The sequence below is a fragment of the Glycine max genome, chromosome 13 (genome assembly GCF_000004515.6).
Source record: "Glycine max cultivar Williams 82 chromosome 13, Glycine_max_v4.0, whole genome shotgun sequence".
NCBI lineage: Eukaryota > Viridiplantae > Streptophyta > Magnoliopsida > Fabales > Fabaceae > Glycine > Glycine max.
In genome coordinates, this window is record NC_038249.2 from 17,623,298 (window position 1) to 17,643,931 (window position 20,634).

The following is a 20,634-nucleotide window of genomic DNA, read 5'->3' on the forward strand; positions in this document are numbered from 1 at the left end:
ATTATTTTTATGTTTACATGTTAACCCCTAAACTAAATTTTTCTTTAAACTATCACTGTTTTTCCTTCTTATAATGCATGATCAAAATTTATCTACAATTTACGATGATGAAACTTTTTTCTAAATCGATTTTGCATACACTTGATGTCGTTCATCAAAACCAAAGAATTACTATTTTCCTAAAAAATATTTCTAAAGCTTATTTTAAACTTATTCATTTTAAACATTTCATCGCTTAATTATATAATAAATTTTACATATTTAATTTAATACTATAATTTATAGAGTTTAATTTTATTAGATAAATATAAATTAGACAATCATTGGTTATCATAATACCTCTTTAGAAAAACATGAGAGATAACATTAAAAAAATTATTTGATAGTTATGTGGAGTCTGAAGAGCCTTGTTATATAAGCAAAAATACATAAATAATTGAATTACATTAAGTAATAGTTTTTCTGCAAGGTCTAATGTCAAATTGAATTAAAATCATGGTAATCATGGCTATATGTTTTGCAAAAATACCTTTGAGAAACTTGTTAAAAGCTGAAAAGTTATTTAGAAGTTAAAAAAGCTAGTTAGAATGAAAATGCATATAGTTCTTTAAAAAAAGATGAATGCATATAGCTAATAGATGAAAATTTTTAAATTAACTTTTTAAATTATAAGTGTTTAATAAAATTATTTTTTGATGAATCTTATAAATGAAAAATTACAGAAATAGCCATACTTAAATAGTTTTTTTATATAATTTTAATGTTATTTTATCGATAAAAATATATTTTGGGATATTTATAATTTTAATCCTGTACTTTTTTATTTATAGATCAATTATTTTATTTACAATTTTTACTTTCAATTATCTTAATTTTTTTATGTTGTGTATTCTACTATTCAATTTATACTAGATCTTAAAAAAATATTTATAACTAAATTTAAAATAAAGTAAAAATATCCTATTTTTATAAGTAGACATTTTAATTTTATTATATTAGTAGTGTAATGGTTATAATAAATAATGTAATAAAAAAATTAAAATAATAATAAAAATAAATAAAAGAAAGTTATCATCTGTTAGTATGATCATTATCTTGAAGTATAACGGCAGAAAAAAATTGTAAATAGTATAATAATTAAAATAAATAGTGTAATATAAAAATATCTAAAAGTAATAATGAAAAATAAAATAATCTTATTGCCTATCCTTATCAATATCTTATCTCATAAAATGGTAAAAATAAAAAAAAAATCCTATCTTATGTAAAGAATAAAATAAAGACGATAAAAATTTACATTATGAGTATAAGGAAAAAAAATATAATAAAATCTTACATTATATAAAAAGGAAATTTGATAAATACTTTTAAGAACAAAAGGAGAATAAAGATAAAAAGTTAGAAATAGTTTTTTTTAAAATACTACTGGTAGCTTTCAAAAAATGTTGCAAGCCACTAAATAAAACTTATTTATCAAACTTGTTTGATAATTAAATAGAGTCTGAAGAGACTTGTTGTAAAAAAAAAAACATAAATATTGAATTTAAAGATACTTATTCAATAGTGCTTGAGTTTCTTTTAATCGTTATATTTTTTCAAAAATAATTCTATTTATCTGTCATTTATAAAATTCAAGATCACATTAACTTTTCTTTTATCAATTATATTATACTCTTAGTTATCTTTTAATTTTTAATTAATTTATGCATACATTTATCGCGTAGTGGAAAAAAAATAGAAAATCTCACAATTATTTTATTAAAACAAAGAAAATTAATTATATTTGTTGATTTTTACGTAATAATCTTTAAAAAATAAATAAAATGAACGGAGGAAATAATAGTTTTTCTGCTAGGTTCAATGTCAAATTGCATTAAATTATGGTGACATGTTCAAAATTCAAGATATTTAATCAGGTAAAAATATCAAATGTCTCTCAAATTCTTTTGCTTATAACTAACAAAGAATTAATTAAAGGCCAATAATGATAAGTACTCAAGCAACTTTTTTCCTTCCTTCTTCCCTAATTTCCTACGAAAAAAGTTATTTGGTGAGATGACACGAAAGAAATTTTTTTTTTCACATATGTAACCTTAACTGAAAAGGTTCTTTCGCAGAAACATTAAAAGATATTTTAGAAATTATAAAAAATTGTTAAATACACCAGCAATCTTGCTGGGTGCCCTAGCAATTCCCTTAAAATATTCCAAGGGGTACATATGCCTCCACGGAATTAATTGTCTAAAATTAAATTCTCCCTTAAAATATTCCAAGGGGTACAGATGCCTCCACGGAATTAATTGTCTAAAATTAAATTCTCACCTAAACAATAAATAGAGATCCTTCCATCCGTGTTAGCCAATATGAACCATTCATGAGATTGACATACATAAGATCAACGGACAATGCTCCCTTAGCAATCAAATCATTCAAAGAAGTAACTTTTTCTGTAGCATAAGAGTTGTTTAAATTTAAATCAATCTAAAATAAAAATAAAAAATTACAAAAAAAAAGTCGAAAACAAAATCAAATTAATTTTTTATGGATTTGTTTGGATACTTTTTTTTTCAAATTATTGGTTCGGCAAAATTCAAATTAAATTAAACCGCAACACTTATATTAATACTAATATTATTTTAATATTATGTATTTTATGTGTATATTATTTAAGTTTTACAATATTTTGTAATGTTTTGTATATAAAACTTATATAATGCATACTACTTTATCTTTTGTAGATATACTTAATTTAAAATAGATAAAATTTTATAAATTTTTATTGTACAAGATTTAACATATTAATAAATTATACAGATTATTATTATCAATTTTTTAATGTAATTTTATTTAAAATATGAAAAAATATATATATAAATTTTAATGAAGTAATATTTTAATAAAAAATTAAACTAAATCAAACCGCAAAATATTAATTTAATTTCATTATGATTTTATTTTAAATAAAAACGAACTATATATATATATATATATATATATATATATATATATAAAGTTTAATTTAAATAACTTTTATATAAAAAAATTGAATCAAATAGAGCGGCGAACACCCTTGGTGTAGCATATATATCAAGACCCAACGTCACAAACCAAAGTACCTTTGCCCTGGCCTCTTCAGAATTAACGTCTCCAATGGAGTTTCCTAGCATTACAAAGTTTTACAATATCCCATTTGTGTCTTCTTCTCTTGTGATTTTATGTATTGCTACAACAATACTGAATAACCCTGTAATGGCCAAAAAACAATATTATTGTGACTTCCCTGCCATCTTTAACTTTGGTGCCTCAAACGCTGACACTGGTGGCTTGGCTGCTTCTTTTTTTGTTGCTGCACCAAAATCACCCAATGGAGAAACCTATTTTGGTAGACCTGCTGGAAGGTTCTCTGATGGCCGACTCATTATTGATTTCTTAGGTAATATTAATTTATTTTTTCTTTCATGATTTTTTTTTCTGTGAATAAGGTATTTATTAGGTGAAAGTGAATGATTAATTGCTCAAGATACTGAAATTTATTTAAAGAGTTTACTTCTTTGAAGATATATTTTTTTATATGTCGAATCAAAAATCAAACTCATGATCACATGAAATAATTTACATGTCTAATTAATGTCTCGTATTTTTTTCACTAGCACGTCCTAATATACTGTGAGTACGGAGGAACGTAGATGTGTTGCTATCATGGTATCATATATCATTTTGCTTTCTTTCTTTCTTTGTCTTCCACCTTTTTCACCAACAATAATTTTTTTTGGTGGAAAGATGATAAAAGGGGTTGGTCAACGCTCAGGGTTCTAGATCCATCAATATAACTTTCAACTTTCAAGCTCCTTTTAGCCAAAAACGACTTTGGGAAAGGAGCTACCATAAATTATATATACAAATCGAGGACTAAGATATGAAGGGTAGATATTAATCATTGTACAGTATGATACATGATAATATATTCATTCACCTTTCCAATAAACTTGTCACGTGAAGAAATTTTATAAAGCATATATACTATTGCCTAGTGAAGGATTTGTTTCATAATCTTGTAATTTCAGCTGAGAAGTTTGGACTCCCTTATCTGAGTCCATATCTTGATTCACTGGGGACCAACTTCTCCAGTGGTGCAAGCTTTGCAACAGCAGGATCCACGATCATACCCCAACAAAACCTTAGATTCAGTCCTTTCTCCCTTGGAATTCAGTACTCGCAATTCCAACGTTTTAAACCCACTACAAAGTTCATTAGAGACCAAGGTAATTAAATTAACAATTTATTTTGATTGATATCTTTTGGTGCTTTTTGAGTTTCAATTATGATGTTTTCAGCTAAGATATGATACATAATGTGATAGGATATTTCATCTTATTAATTAATGATTGATATGTTTTGATTTTAATTTTTGTGACAGGGGGAGTATTTGCAGCACTGATGCCAAAAGAAGAGTACTTTCAAGAAGCTTTATACACATTTGATATAGGTCAAAATGATCTTACAGCTGGATTTTCTGGTAACATGACCCTACTGCAAGTTAATGCTTCAATACCTGATATAATCAAAAGTTTCACATCAAATATAAAGGTAGTTGCATAATAAATACCCTTTCTACCTATCTCTATTTTTAGTAGATTTCATAATTTATTGTGCTAAATTGTTGAAACTTGTGTGATGAAGAACATATACAATATGGGGGCCAGATCGTTTTGGATACACAACACAGGACCCATTGGTTGCCTCCCTTTAATTTTGGCCAATTTTCCATCTGCTGAAAGGGATAGCTATGATTGTGCAAAGGCATATAATGAGGTGGCTCAGTCTTTTAACCATAATTTAAAGGAAGCCTTAGCTCAGCTTCGTACGAAGCTTCCATTGGCTGCAATTACATACGTAGATATCTACTCTGCGAAGTACTTGCTTTTCAAAAAACCACAGAAATATGGTGAGCCAAATAATGATCCTATTATCTCCTTTATGTCCTCAAGATTATATATATATATATATATATATATATATATATATATATATATATATATATATATATATATATATATATTTTATGAGAAAAAATATTTTATATAAAAGTGAAATAATTAAATATGATCGGTATGATTATATATGGAGAGTTAAAATTTAATGTTAAAAATTTATATACTTACTTTTTAAAAAAATCACAAAAATATGGTGAACCAAACAATGATTTTATTATCTATTTTTTGTCCTTAAGATTATATATAAAAGAGTATATTTTATGAGAAAAAATATTTTATATAAAAATGAAATAATTAAATCTGATCAGTATGATTATATATGAAGGGTTAAGATTTAATGTTAAATATTTTTATAATTTTTTTAGTGATTACATGTCATTAAATATTAATCGTTCATGTTTAATTATATAATTGATCAGATTTAATTATTTCACTCTTATTTCTTTATCTCAAACGATGTTTTATATATATATATATATATATATATATATATATATATATATTATTTTTCTTATCGATCAATGTTAGTTGTTAATTTTTTATTAGTAAAAGAGATTGAAATCCAAGATCTTCTTCTCTTCTCCCTTTCAATGACCAAGCCAACAATATAACTTCCTGTGTTGTAACTAGCTGAAAGTTTCATTAATGTGCAGGATTTGAGCTCCCACATGTCGCTTGTTGTGGCTATGGAGGGAAGTACAACTTCAGCAGTAGTGTTGGATGTGGAGGAACCATTAAGGTCAATGGCAATGATATTTTTGTAGGTTCATGTGAAAGACCATCTGTTAGAGTCGTATGGGATGGAACCCATTACACTGAAGCAGCTAACAAGGTTGTCTTTGATTTAATCTCTTCTGGGACTTTCACAGATCCACCCATTCCCTTGAAAAGGACATGTCAAAGAAATTTCAAACAACATTAATGAGCTTCATATGCGTTTTTTCTTTTCTTTTTTTTCTTCTTTTCGACGAAGAGCTTCATATGCTTATCATTGCAGCCATTTATATTTGAAATAAAGTGTACTGTATATGCATACTATTTCCCCAATTTTATTCTATAAGATTAAAGACTAATTATAGGTGTGTTTCTATATTTATTTCTTATTCAAGAAATATATAATATTTTAAACGAATTTAAAATTGATTACAAATTGAAAATAATAAAAGAAAAACAAGTGCATGCGTTGATTTTTTTTTTAAGAACACAATCAAAAACGAGAAAAGAAAATGTTGGAAAATGCCATAACTTTTCTGTTATGTTGTTACTAAATAATTAATTATCAAAGGACACAGTCTGCTTTAAGAGATGTTATTATGAGATTTTTCTGGTATGTTTTATTTCTAAGGTTACTAATTTAGTGCTATGTTGCTGAATAATTTCATTTATGCTTCAGTTCTTCTTCTTTTATTTGTGTTATGGTGGCAATATGTATTCAACTCCCACCACTTGGCGGATCCTAGTGGTTTATTTATGCTTCAACTCTATATAAAGAGTAGAAACATACTAATAAATAAATAAGAAAATAGACTATGCAATGTAAAATAATTATATATTATTTTTAATAAAAAAAAATCATGTATGATAAATTTATTAAATTTTATAATAATTATTTTCAAAGTTGTAAAGTAGTAATTTTTTATTGACCGGCAATATAAATTTTTTTACATTGATAGTAAATATGATCATTAAACTCCTTATAATTTGTGTGCTTGCAATTATAATTTTTAGTCTTCTAGTTTTTTTATTTTCATATATTTTTATTTTTATTTTGTTCTTTCATATAACAACAAACTAGTTAGTTACTTGTACATTCATAAAGTCACATTCGTCTTTATGGATTTTTAAACTAACTTATTATTTGTATATGTTATCTTATTACTATATTTACAAATCATGTTAATATACATAAAGACTAAAGACTATTATGATATCATAGTACTAGTCTGTATGTTAGTAATAAAACAACAACCGATTTCCCGTGTTAGTGCTATCCATTTTTTCCAATTTTTTATTTCTTCCTAACACGTGTTAGCTTCCTCAATCTTCCATCAGCAAAAGCGTGCAAGGTTTCTGTTGCTTCTTCCTTCCACCCTTTCCCATTTCCAAATTTGAAATTCAAATTCAAAAATGCAGGCTATGGTTCGGCTAGTTTTCAGGCTATGTCGATTTTATAGTTTGATATGATTGATTCACATCGCCGAACTATTGTGACAAAGAGAGGCTATGAAACATTGTGCAATATTGAGAGTAGCTTCCAATTTCACTTCATTTCTGGATTCCATTTTTTTGCATAAACCGCAAGCTTTCAATTTCACCTCATCATTTATGGATTCCAGCTGGATAAATCGCAAGCTTCCGATTTTACCTCACTTCCACTTGTGTTGGTTAAAGAAGCTCACTTCAATTGGTAAGGTTCTTTCTCATTTCTGCATTTTAGTTGCATGTTCCGCAACCTAACCAAAATCCTGCATTTTCATTCTCCGGTGTACAGAGGTTGTCCACTTGTGTTGCTTGAAGAAACTGATTTCACTTGGTAAGGTTCTTTGTATATATCTGTTGAAGCTCTGTGCACCACATTCTTTTTTGGTTTCTATCTTTTTTCTGTGTTGCCGCTTTTCTATTTGCAGTATCCTATTCACTATGTTAATGTTCATGTTGATGTCTTCGTTCCTTTTAAAAAGTTTGTTTTATTTGCATTCTTGATGCTTTAATGGTTATCTATGTTAGTAGTTCATCATGGCACGTAAGCTCAACTCCATTATGAACATCACTGCTCAGGAGACTTGGAAAGTAAGTGTGTGTGTGTGTGTGTGATTAGTATGTGGATTATTTGAAGGGCTGCAAGGATTAACATTGAAATGATCTTGATGGATGAGAAGGTATAATATAAATTATTCATGTATATTATCAAATAATTTCCATCTGATATCATAGTTTTTAATATTTGCATAGTCTGATAAGATTGTTGCTCAAATTAAAAATGTTGATCCTAGTAAGTGAAATGTTGTTAAAGTGGGTAACACATATATGATACAAAATTTTGAAGTTGAAAAGAATACTGGACAGTTTAGGCCAACAAAGCATGCCTTAAAATTGAACTTTTTCAATTCTACAAAAGTAAAAGAGCAAGATTTTCCAATGATACCAGAAATGGTGTATGATTTTACACTATTTGATTATATTCTTACTGGTAGTGCCAATCCTGACTACTTAATAGGTATGTTTATTACTTACTTCTTATTTAGACCACCCGTTGTCATGTATTCAAAAGTTAATAAACCTTAACTTAGGGGCAGATGTTATCGGGGAGTTAGTTGATGTATTGCAATGGAGCCTGGATGGAAAATCCAAAAAGGTGGTCTTCACTATGAAGGATAAATGTTACTTTCTATAATAGTCATCTTGTGGTGTTTATATATTTGAATTTGAACTTGATGTTAACCCTTGGCAAGAAGGTGAATTTGATCCAAAGGACATTTTGGAGGCCATTGATAGTATACTTGGCAAAAAATTAGCTTTTAGATTTAAGGCTATACCGAACAATACCTGGTATTCTGTGTCACAAATCTCAGAGGATGAAGATCTAATTATGTTATTATTGAAGAGACTTCCTACATATGAGGTCAATATAATTAATAATCTTTATGGTTTGTAACACAACAATTCTGAATCTAATTTTATTGTTATTTTAATATAGCTTGATAGAATTGAGCCTGAAATGTCAAATTCGTCTGTGAAGCATGGAGATGATATAGCCTACACGGTAAGTTATGGTTTAATCTATGTTTATTAATACTTAACTTACAATAAAGGTAACATCTATTGTATTTATATACTGTCACATCAATAATCGTTATCAGCCAGTGGGGATTTTGATCCTCAATCATCTAAGTTAGTAACTCTTGCAAAGAGAGGATTTTTGATCTCTAAATCTTACCTGGAATCAATACCATTTGAAGACTTGTCATCAATTTAGTTATCTTGTTCCAAATTATCAAAGCATATCAAGTCTAAGTAAAGCATGATTGGATAAAAGGATTTTGAAGCCTGCTAATTTTCTAGGTTGTTTAATGTTGCCTTTTTGTGTTGTAATATCTCAATATTAATGGTGTGATGGTTCACCAAAACAGACTATTTTAGGTGGTGTTGTAATATGTTAACAATTATGCTCTATGTAGCATGCTTAATTTTTAAGGTATAAGATATATTTTGTTGACTATGAAATGTTGAGCTTTGGATGTGAGCTTATGTGTTTCTCCTCCTGTATTCCATTTACTAATGTAGCAGATGTGCCTTGCTTATATATCAGAGCCGTGTTATGATCAAATTCACACAAAAGTCATCAGTATTAATTAAGATATGAAATTTGATTTGTTGACTATGAAAAGTTATTAATTTTTCATTACCAACACTTCATCAGTGTTAATTAATATTCACTTTCTAATGTAGCAGAGGTGTCTTCCTCAAATTGTTTAATGATCTTATTGAAACAAGATTATTACGAGTCTTTCTTGGATTATAAATTAAAATAGTGCTACAAATTCTGTAATGTTTAGGCAGTATCTTGTGACATATATAATATAACGAAGTCAATAAGACCATGAGGAATAAAATGTAAATGTAACAAGTGGCAGTCTCTTGACATATAAAATAATTTTCACAGTTTATAGATTGTGGTCAAAGTGTTTGTTAGCGATACAAATATGAATATAATAATGTAACCAAACCATTTCTATTTGAATTGGTAATTGACATATTAATATTTTGCCAATTGGTTAGCAATGACATAGATGTCAGGAGCTTTTTTTTACATCAACAATCGTGCAGTTACAATGACAGACGTGATGGTTTAAGTCATGTTGCAATCAAAGTTATTGATTCCTGCACTACATAGTTGCTGACGGAGATCTTTTATCCAGATGGGTGTAGATTGCACATAGTTGCTAATAGTATAGCCTACAATTTTTTGTGCACATGAAATGACATGTTAACACTCTGGGCATTACACAGCGTTTGGCCAAAGGAAATTCAATTGTAGAAAGAACAAAACAAAGGTGATTTTCCCATACATTGCTAGTAATACCAGTTGATTTCATTACAAACCCACGACACATGTGTTTGTGATATGGTTGTCCTAAGGTGATGGCAATTTCAAGATACATGTTAATCCCAATGAAGGTTATTGCTCCTTCTATTACTTGTTGGGCTGTGAAGGCTCAAGTCAACAAGATATGGAAAACAATTGACAACGTTAATGGAAGTGCAATTGGGAGGTTCGAAATGGTTTTGTTTGATAACCAGGTATCAAGTTATTTTGTTTATATCTTATTTGAACAATACCTATGGAAAACTCTGTCTATGCCTTACACTAAGTTGAATTTTTGTATGGAATAAGGGTGATCAAATTAAAATATATGTAAAATAAGATATTTGGAATCTCTTGAATTTAAATATGAAAGAAGGAAAGCTCTATATCTTGCACAATGTTAGTGTACTAAAAAACTGTGCTGATTTACGCTTGGCAAATCATGAATATAAGCTTAAAATAACAAGATTCTCTATTGTTAATTCAATGGGATCTGAAACATTGAGTCAACTATGTTGTCTGAAACCACTTCCATTAGAAGTCAATACTGAATCATCTGAGATTCTTGCATATTGCATAGGTATAGTAGTTGTCTTATTCTAATAGGATTTAGTTATAATGTTATGAGCAAGTTTGTGATAACATTTGTTGGGTATTTTATGTAATGAAGACATAGTTGGGTGGATTTCAGCAATATCATCAATGCAAAATTTTGTAAAAAATGACACCACTATTCAAAGGATATTTATTCACATCACTAATGGAGAGTATGATTCACTTTTCTTCAAATTACATTTTGTATACTACACATTCAATTTTGTATTATTGTGCAGACATACTATTGAATGTGTTTTCTGTGATGAATATATCAAAGTTATAATAGACTTAGTGAGAGATGACAATGTTGATGCTCCTTACTTGGCAATTCAACATAGCAGATTGCAAGTATGTGGTGCATTGACTCATGGTAGGCATTAATATTAATGTTGAATGTCATTCTCGCTTGATGATACAACATACATTTATAAATATATTAATGTTCTAATGAAACATGTGAAATGTATTTTGAAACGGTGCCTAATGTCAACTACTTAATATTGAATCCAAACTTACCAACCATGTCTAATTCTGGAATAAGGTATATATTCGTTTAATGTGTATCTACTACAATTGCAATTTTTGCCAAATATGTATTGTTTTTTATAATTGGTGAAAGATGCATTCGTTTAAGATTAACATTACATGTTCCATAACAGAGTTATGCCTGAAAAAGTGCATGTGATTAATCTTGAACCAATTCCAAAAGATGTTTATTTCAAATTCTTGATTCTTAATGTCCATAAAAGGATTGCATATTTGCACTTATTTGGATGGGTCAATGTTTTTATTCTTCATATATAATCATTTAGTTGGATTGTTGAAGTTGTTATTATGGTCTTCACTAATATATACATAGGGTGTTTTTCATTGTAAAGCATGATTTGTGTGTAGTTTGGGCCAAAATCGTTGGATTCATGGATAATACGCCTTGGTGGGAAATAGAAAATGGCCACCGATTGGTAGGATATAATTACACAAGGAATTACGAAACTGAAGTTAGTGTTCCAATCCAGGTAAACATACTTAATTCATACCTTCTGCTCTGCACACAAATAATTTATATGATAGTCAAATAAAAAATATGTTTATTGTGACATTGTAACTACTCATTAATAGTTCAAGTTTATGATGATTCTAGAACTGCATGGTTTAAATTACCAAATGATGATGTAGCAAAGTTATTAAATGAGGATTGTCATAATGTTATTTTGTCAACTTAGGTATTTATAAATTTTTCATAGAGCTCTAATTGTTTCAATAGTTTAACCAATGCTGCATAACCCGCTTTTTTGACTTTTTCAGCATGTTGATCCAAGAGTGTATCCATCACATGTGATGTAGCTTATTGGCAAACATCTATTATTTTTAATAGACAGAGAAAGTGTTGAAGGAAGATGTGTTGGAGATGTTGTTAATTATCCAAACAAATACATGGTTCATCAAATCTATCATGACAAGCAAGTGCTAATGATGTTTCATGCCAAGGAGTTCTTAACTATGGCACAAGAGGTTTGTGTGTAGAACTTATTTTATCATAATGTAATTTTGTCAAAACTGAGACTTATTACTGATAATTAATACCATTGGTATTGCCAGCTAGGTGCAAAGACAGTTACACAAAAATCATCAATTGAAAATGCTAAGATGATTATTGCACAACCTGTTCCACCTACAATGTTAATTGAATGGATTAAAAAGCAAAAAGGAAGACTTAAGATATCAAGGTTTTGGGGGAGGCAGGAGTCGTGCACCTCAGGCTACATAAAATTATTATGAGAAATTGACATCTTCTTAAGTATTGTAAATTATGTTGTGCTCAAATTGATATATATGCTTTTTTGGGCATATAATTAGTATCTTTACCAGTTATGTTGATTCAAAATTTAGATCAAGCTAAAGGCCTATGCAACGGGATAAGGCTAATTATCTCTAGAATGGTCAATCATGTTATTGAGGCACGAATAGTTTCTGGAAAAAATATAGGAAGTTTGGTTTACATTCTATGAATGTCATTATCACCATCTCAATCTCCTTGGCCTTTCAAGATGACTAGAAGACAATTCCCACTTATTGTGTCATATGTCATGAAAATAAATAAATCTCAAGGTCAATCTCTTCAATGTGTTGGATTATATCTTCCTCAACTAGTTTTCAATCATGGTCAATTTTATGTGGCATTCTTAAGAGTTCAGAGCAAAATTGGATTGAAAATTCTTATCCATGATAAAGAAGCCACTAAATACAACAACCAATGTGATTTTGAAGGAAGTACTTCAAAATTTGTAGTTAACTGCAGGGCTATTAACTGCATTATAAATTGAACCGGCTTCATGATTTCAACCTTTTGCATAATTTTACCAAGATAACATTCAGCACAACTTCATCCTCTTAAGCTTACAGCATGAGTTCTATAAATATAGTTTATTTACTTAGAAACATTTTAAAACTACATATATTTGTTAGTTACTATATGAAATATTGTATTTACAGTGTAACAATTAGGTGTTACTCATTGAATAAAAGAATAATTGTTGTATGCCTAAGTAGATTCTAGTGGTATTTTGATTCAGTAGTGATTATCACCCACTAGGTTTCTGTTTTATGTTGAATGCATGTATATTTCATGCAATGTTTATACTAAGTGTCTTAAGCAAATGTGGTGTAACTCAAGTTTAGTGTGAGTTTGTATTAAATTCTCTATTGTGGTTAAATGGTATGATAGTGTAATGATGCAGCCTTCAATTTTTTGTCATAATAATCAACGTCTAAGGGTATTATCTGCAAGGTATCATCAATTTGCATATGTGATATTTTGAACATGACAAACTTCATTTAACTGAGTAAATGATGATGCCCTATGTCTATTGCGTATGTGATGACCATTTGTCCTGAAATCAGTACATTTCCAAAGCAATCAAATTAAGATTATGTGAATAATGGTAGGATTATTAATAGGATTATATGTTGTAACAACCGAAATGACATATACTTTTTCACATTTTCATTGAATACAAAATTTGTCACAAGTTAATTATCCTAAGCTTGCAACATGAATTCTTTCGATATGGTTTATTTACTTGGTTTCAGTTCAAGACTACATGTGTTTGTTAATTATTGTGTGCAATATTGTATTGATAGTGTAAGAGTTTGTTGTTCCTAATTGAATTATAACATCACTGTTGTGTAACTAACTAACATCAACTGATGTTTTGATGCAACAACATCATTCAACCAAGAGATTTTAGTTTTACACTAAATGCATCTATACCTCATGCAATGATTATACTTAGTCTCTCTCAACCACATTTGATTCCATGCATTCATATTACCTCCAACCATGTTTTTTTTTCTGTAACAACTTGAAATAAATTCTAACTTTTCTTTTTATATGTCAAAGTCTTCAACTAAGCAATTTTTCAAATAAATCAAAACTTATGTAAATGTTTCATGTTAATGTCCAAAATTGCCAGAACTTATGTACAAATTATTTTTTTACACACTCGAGTAATGTGCAATTGGCACAAAATCGCTATCGACCCATAGGTATTACAAATTTGTAATGAATTTATGGATTTGTAATATCTATCAGTTTCCACAAAGGAAAATTTTGTAATTGTCGCAAATGGGTTGGGCGTCCAAGTATATTGGTAGGTGCAGGAAGCAAATTTTCTATCATGAATGGTTCCTTCTTAAAAGTGCACACTCCGTACGCGGTTTGCTTTGTTGGTCTTCATTTCCAAAGTCGAACAAACGTTGTGCACTAACCTACGAAGAACGCCCGCCTTTCTAGCAAAGATGAAGATCGAGCCAGGGATGGAAGACAAAGTTGGTTTGTTTAATGCGCAACCACAATGCTATGCTCCACCACCGTCACTGTTTGACACTGTCAACCAACCACCAATCATGTTGTATTGAATGATTTTGTATTGTCACTCACAGACCCAACATTATGTTAGGGTTAATGTTCTTTGCATGCACTTTGTTTGGTAATCACCAAATACTATATTTTGATAACGAAAATGGTATGAACAGTGACACAAAGACATGTTAATTTTTAGAAGGTTTGAATTTAGGAAAAAACCATTAGGAGTAGCCAAGCACAGATTATGTTAGCCATGCTAATTGAATGACCTAATTGTTATTACAAAATAAATGTTTCTCATAAAATGATTTCTATTTTACCCTTTTGGTTTATATGAACTTTGTGTTGTTATAGCTTTGTGTATCAATGCACTTTCATCATGCCACAAGATTATTATGTCAGATTGGTATTAGCATTGTCTACTAATACATTGTATACTAATACATTGTATGAAGGTGTTACCATCATTCATTTCTTTGTTAATAGAGCATATCATTGTTTTAGCCATACTTTGATTTAGTTAGCCTGTGTGAAATAGAAACAGAGAGTTGGGCATATTGTCTTGTTACCATTTGAAATTTCTTTTTCAACAAATTTTGACCGTTGCACATTCATCCATCTTATTGCACTTATTTATTGATCGGTTGTTTTGTTTCAATTCATGGTATGCATAACTTTGGGCACATTGAACATGCAAAATAGGTGTGTGATGTACATGCTTATGTGACCCTAAGAAGGAACTGGCTTTCATCATGACTGCTAATTGAATGTCAATTTTGTTATATCATTGTATAATAATATGCTTAAATACTTATTTATCTTTCAACATTTTAACTTTATATGGTGTTCAAAATTCATGAACAAAGAGCACAAAAAGTGCTACGAAATGACCAATATCATGTTGAAGATCACAAGAACATCAGAGAAGATTTTAAACATCGTTAATGCCAAGGACCAGGTCATCTTCATTTTGATTTAACATATCATTTTTCAATTATTTTGTATAACTGACCAACCAATTATTTTAATTTAATATTTTATTTATTTCAAATGTAGACTTACGGTGAAGTTAGTAGGTCATTTGTCATGAGGTGGAAGGACGTATTTGGACGTTACTAGCATTTGGTTGACAAGAATGGAAATTTGCATATCGTTGTCTACAACCAAGATTTTGACAACTCAACCATTGTATCAGGGTGGACAACACTGGGGGATTTCTATCAACTGACCAAATATCATCAAGTGACGTTAACTCATTATGGTCAGAGTCTATTCTTTCTAACCATATTCAAGACCAATAGCCATCCATAATTGTTCCCAAAATGACACTCATTATACCACCAAGTGTCAAATGTTATCACTTTCAACGTGCTTCTCACTCAATACAAAATTACCTGCAGCAGCCTGGTAAGTTACTTTCTAATTTACTTAATCATTCAACCAATCTTTATCTATCAAGTTTTTAATTTCTTCTATTTTGCACGTAAAGTTATTCTTAATATTAGGATGTTTCAAGCAGCACGTATTATTTTATGAAAGCCAAAGGGTGGACTCATTTGAATTCAGAAGACATTGTAGAATGTCGCATTGTTTACAATCACTAGAGAAAGACAAGTAAAATTGGAGCTGGATGGAAATATTTTTGCGGAACACAATCTTTCAAACCTGACATGGAAATTATCTTCGAATTCTTTGATCCAACAGTTAACTATATTTTATTTTGGCCATGTATATGAATTAAGTTTAATATTATTTTGACTTTTGTTAATATTTGTAATTGACACTTTATTTTGTGGGTGTGCTTTTGCTACAAACAATATTTCTAACATTATAACTTTGTTAATTGATTGTTTTACTTTAGCCATATTCATTTTTGTTCTCAGTTAGTTACACATCATAACATTGTCCAGTATTATAATGACACGAATATAATTATATTGTCAATTTTCATGGCTTACCCATGCGTAGACACGTGTGCTAAACTAGTTTCCAAATAAAAGCAAGATTGCCTCTTCAGATAATAATCTTATCACTCTTGACCTAAATGCAAAGATATCTACGAACGAAGACACCCATGAAATAAATTAAAAAAAAACTTATAGTGAAAGTTATAGTTGCTCCAACATACATGATCCTATCATGAAACCCTTGCAAATGAGAGTTTAATAAGGAAGGATGGTATAAAACCACTAAATATTACAAAGAATGTGAAGTTTCCAAATCTGACAATGTGGTAACCCTCCTAACCCACATGTAAAGCCAAACCCATATTGGCAAAAATAAAAAGGATTTTTGTTCATAAAAACATTTGGAGTAATACTCTTCTAACAAAATAACTCACATTGGAGGTTGGTCTAAGAAAGGGACTAATCTTCTAGAATTGGGTATGTTAAAGATTCAATTTTTTTTGTTGAAATAGTTTTTTAATTTAGTTTTTAGATTTAATTTAGTTATCTAATTTTTTTAGGTTTAATTTTGTCCTCTAATTTTTAAAACTGATTCAATTTGATTTTCTAATTTTTTTCTATGTTCAATTTAGTCATCTAATTTTAATAAACAATTCATTTTTTAAAAAAAATATGTTTTTTGTGACAGTTTTGATCCTCACAAAGTAAAATTTCTTACAATTTAGATTGAATGACCAAATTGAATCGATTTAAAAAATTAAAAGATTAAATTAAACATACAAAAATTAAAGGATTAAATTAAACTTAAATAATAAATTAAAGGAATAAAAAATTAATTTAACCTTTTTTTAAGAGATGTCTATATTCACTATTCGAGGTTGCCTTGAACAAAATTATATCCAAAACAGGATATTAGAAAAAGAAAAAGGAAATATCATTCTCACTAACCCACCTCACATACAATGGTAGATACTTTGGATGTAATCCTAGCTTGAAGACCATTGGTAATTATTAATTTATGCAAGAATACGCGGATCCTCTCAACTTTTGCATTTCCATTATTGTGAATGTGGTGCATTCCTTTGAGGTAGTGTTGTGTTTTCCTTTATTATTGGTTGTATTGTACGTCCTTCTTGTTATTGGTAGTTATTTCCACCATTATAGGCAATTTGGGGTGTTAACTCACGAGAGAGAAATACTAAATACATGATGAGAGTAACAATAGCAAGTAATATTATTCTTTGACTAATTTTCATTCTAAACAAATTTGACGTTCATCGCGAATTTAGTAATTGTACGGTGAGATCAACCTTTTTGGTAGGCGTATAAAAAGATATCTAAATTTTCTTTGTACTCCGTCAAATTAATGTCTCTAATGGAGTTTCCTAGCATCATTACCTTGTTTCACATTAAACTTGTGTCTTCTCTTGTGTTTTTATCTATTTTTACCACAACACTGAACCCTATAATTGCCGCCAAAGATTGTGTTTTCCCTGCCATCTTTAGCCTTGGTGCCTCAAACGCTGACACCGGTGGCATGGCTGCTGCTGCCTTCTCGTTACCAAATTCACCAAATGGAGAGACCTATTTTCATAGACCTTCTGGAAGGTTCAGCGATGGCCGAATCATTCTTGATTTCATAGGTAACATTGTTTTCAGTTTCATTTCAATTTATCTGTCTAATGTTTCAAATGAGGTTTCTTTGATAAGCACTTCCCTAGCAAGTGGTAAAATATACTTTGGATAATGTAGATGTCACTCTCACATAGAGAAATTTAGGTTACTATCGTAACACTATTAAAGTCTCATATAAGGTAGCTGTTTTTCTATTTTTTTTTTTATATATAAATCATCAATCATAGTCTCATATAACTTTTGGCCATGAACATTTCAACCTAACTTATAACAAGCTCCTTTAGCAAACGATTTTAGGGAAAGAGCTACCACAAATTATACAAACAGAGGACTAATATATTAACTTATTAAGGGTGGCGATTAAGTAACATAACTTTCGGTCATGAACATTTTAAAAATCGTGTTGTAGCTAAGATACATGATATTCGCCTTTTGGGGTTAAACCAAAATTAAGTCTATGGTTGAATCACTGGTCACATCAAGCAATTTAATTATAGATATATTACTTCCTAGTGAAGGATTTGAGTTCTAATTTTGTTCCTTAATTTTGTATTTTCAGCTGAGAGTTTTGGAATCCCTTATCTCAGTCCATATCTTGATTCACTGGGGTCCAACTTCTCACGTGGTGCAAACTTTGCAACATTTGGATCCACAATCAAACCCCAACAAAATATTTTTCTTAAGAATTTATTAAGTCCTTTCAACCTTGGAGTACAATACACTCAATTCAACGGTTTTAAACCCAAAACGCAGTTAATTAGAAATCAAGGTAAATTAATAATTTATTTTGATTGATATTTTTTCCGGATTCTGAGCGCTAATTAATAATTGTCAAATTAAGATAAATGATATCCACCTTCATAATTGATGTCTTCTGGTTTTAATTTTCTTATAAGGTGGGACATTTGCATCACTGATGCCCAAAGAAGAATACTTTACTGAAGCTTTATACACATTTGATATTGGCCAAAATGATCTTATGGCTGGCATTTTCAGTAAGACTGTACCACTAATCACTGCATCCATACCTGATCTAGTCATGACTTTCAAATTAAATATCAAGGTAGTTGGACAATGAAAATAGAATACCTTTTTTTTAGCTTTATTTCTAGTTAGCATATTTCTTAATTTCTTGTGCTAAATTGATGAAACTTGTGTGATGAAGAACTTATACAATTTGGGAGCTAGATCATTTTGGATACACAACACAGGACCCATTGGTTGTCTCCCTTTAATTTTGACCAATTTTCCACTCGCAATAAAGGATGCTAGTGGTTGTGTAAAGGAATATAATGAGGTGGCTCAAGATTTTAACCGGCATTTGAAGGATGCCTTAGCAAAACTTCGTGAGGACCTTCCATTGGCTGCAATCACATATGTAGATGTCTATACTCCCAAGTATAATTTATTTAGCGATCCAAAGAAATATGGTGAGCCAAATCAAAATAATCCCATTATCACATTCCTAAGTAAATGTTTTTATTCTCGATAAATTAGCATATTTTATATAGCTTTAATATTAATATTATTTTCGTTGATTCTCTAATAAAATAAAAAATTATTTTTGATCCGTATTATTTAATTTTAGTCCTTATAATATTTTTTATTTTATATAAGTTCCTTTGAAAAATATTTGATAACTAATAGCAAATTATCTATATATATTTTAGGAACAAAAATAAAAAAATAAATGTATTAGAAGAATTTAAAAAAATAGCAAGGATAAAAAATAAAAAATTAATTTTATTAGAAATTGGATGCAAAAAAATATATTAAAGACTCAAAATAAATTTTACTAATTTATTATGGACCAAAAACATATTTAAGGATTGCATCCATATCCTCAAACATATCTACTATGTATGGTATTAGTTGAAAGGATCATTACCGTGCAGGATTTGAGCTCCCACATGTTACTTGTTGTGGCTATGGAGGGAAGTACAATTTTAACGATGTTGCTCGATGTGGAGCAACCATGAAGGTCATGAACAAAGATATTCTAGTGGGTTCATGTAAAACACCATCTACTAGAGTGGTATGGGATGGAATCCACTACACTGAAGCAGCTAACAAGGTTATCTTTGATCAAATCTCTAGTGGGAATTTCACAGATCCACCCATTCCCTTGAAAATGGCATGCAATAGAAATTTGGCGTGACATTAATGAACATCATACGCTTATTATTGTAGTCATTTATATTAGAAGTAAAGTGTATCGACTATCAAGTACCCAATTTCATTCTAGAAGACTATAGACATGAACCTTGTACATGTTTAGATAAATTTTTCTATAATATTTACTGAAAATAATATTTTTTTTCTTACAAGTTAATATTAGCTTATATTCATTTTGTCTAAATAAGACAATTTTTAAAAGATTGTATGTCCCTTTTGTAAGACCATTTTTTAATTGCATGTTGTATTAACTATTTTTTTTTCTAAAGTACTCTTTGTTAATTAACAATTTTTTTGGCCAAAAAATAATAAATGTTAAAAATTAATGAAGCAAACTCTCTCTCTCTCTCCTATTAGGATATGAAAATTCGACTA

General features: G+C 29.3%; 1 long non-coding RNA gene and 1 other non-coding gene across 2 annotated transcripts; both read left to right on the plus strand.

Annotated features, from left to right (window-relative positions):
* Nucleotides 1-3,121: 3,121 nt before the first annotated feature.
* Nucleotides 3,122-20,360, plus strand: LOC100779421 (uncharacterized). The gene is made up of 13 exons (XR_005887750.1): nucleotides 3,122-3,433; nucleotides 4,065-4,262; nucleotides 4,418-4,587; nucleotides 4,681-4,945; nucleotides 5,648-5,901; nucleotides 7,725-7,784; nucleotides 8,692-8,757; nucleotides 10,173-10,295; nucleotides 17,771-18,092; nucleotides 18,644-18,853; nucleotides 18,981-19,147; nucleotides 19,250-19,514; nucleotides 19,980-20,360. It is a non-coding gene; the product is annotated as an uncharacterized protein (transcript).
* LOC102661542 (uncharacterized) lies at nucleotides 9,124-12,739 on the plus strand. Its single transcript, XR_417373.4, has 4 exons — nucleotides 9,124-10,295; nucleotides 11,572-11,693; nucleotides 11,983-12,189; nucleotides 12,277-12,739. It is a non-coding gene; the product is annotated as an uncharacterized lncRNA (long non-coding RNA).
* Nucleotides 20,361-20,634: the final 274 nt, after the last annotated feature.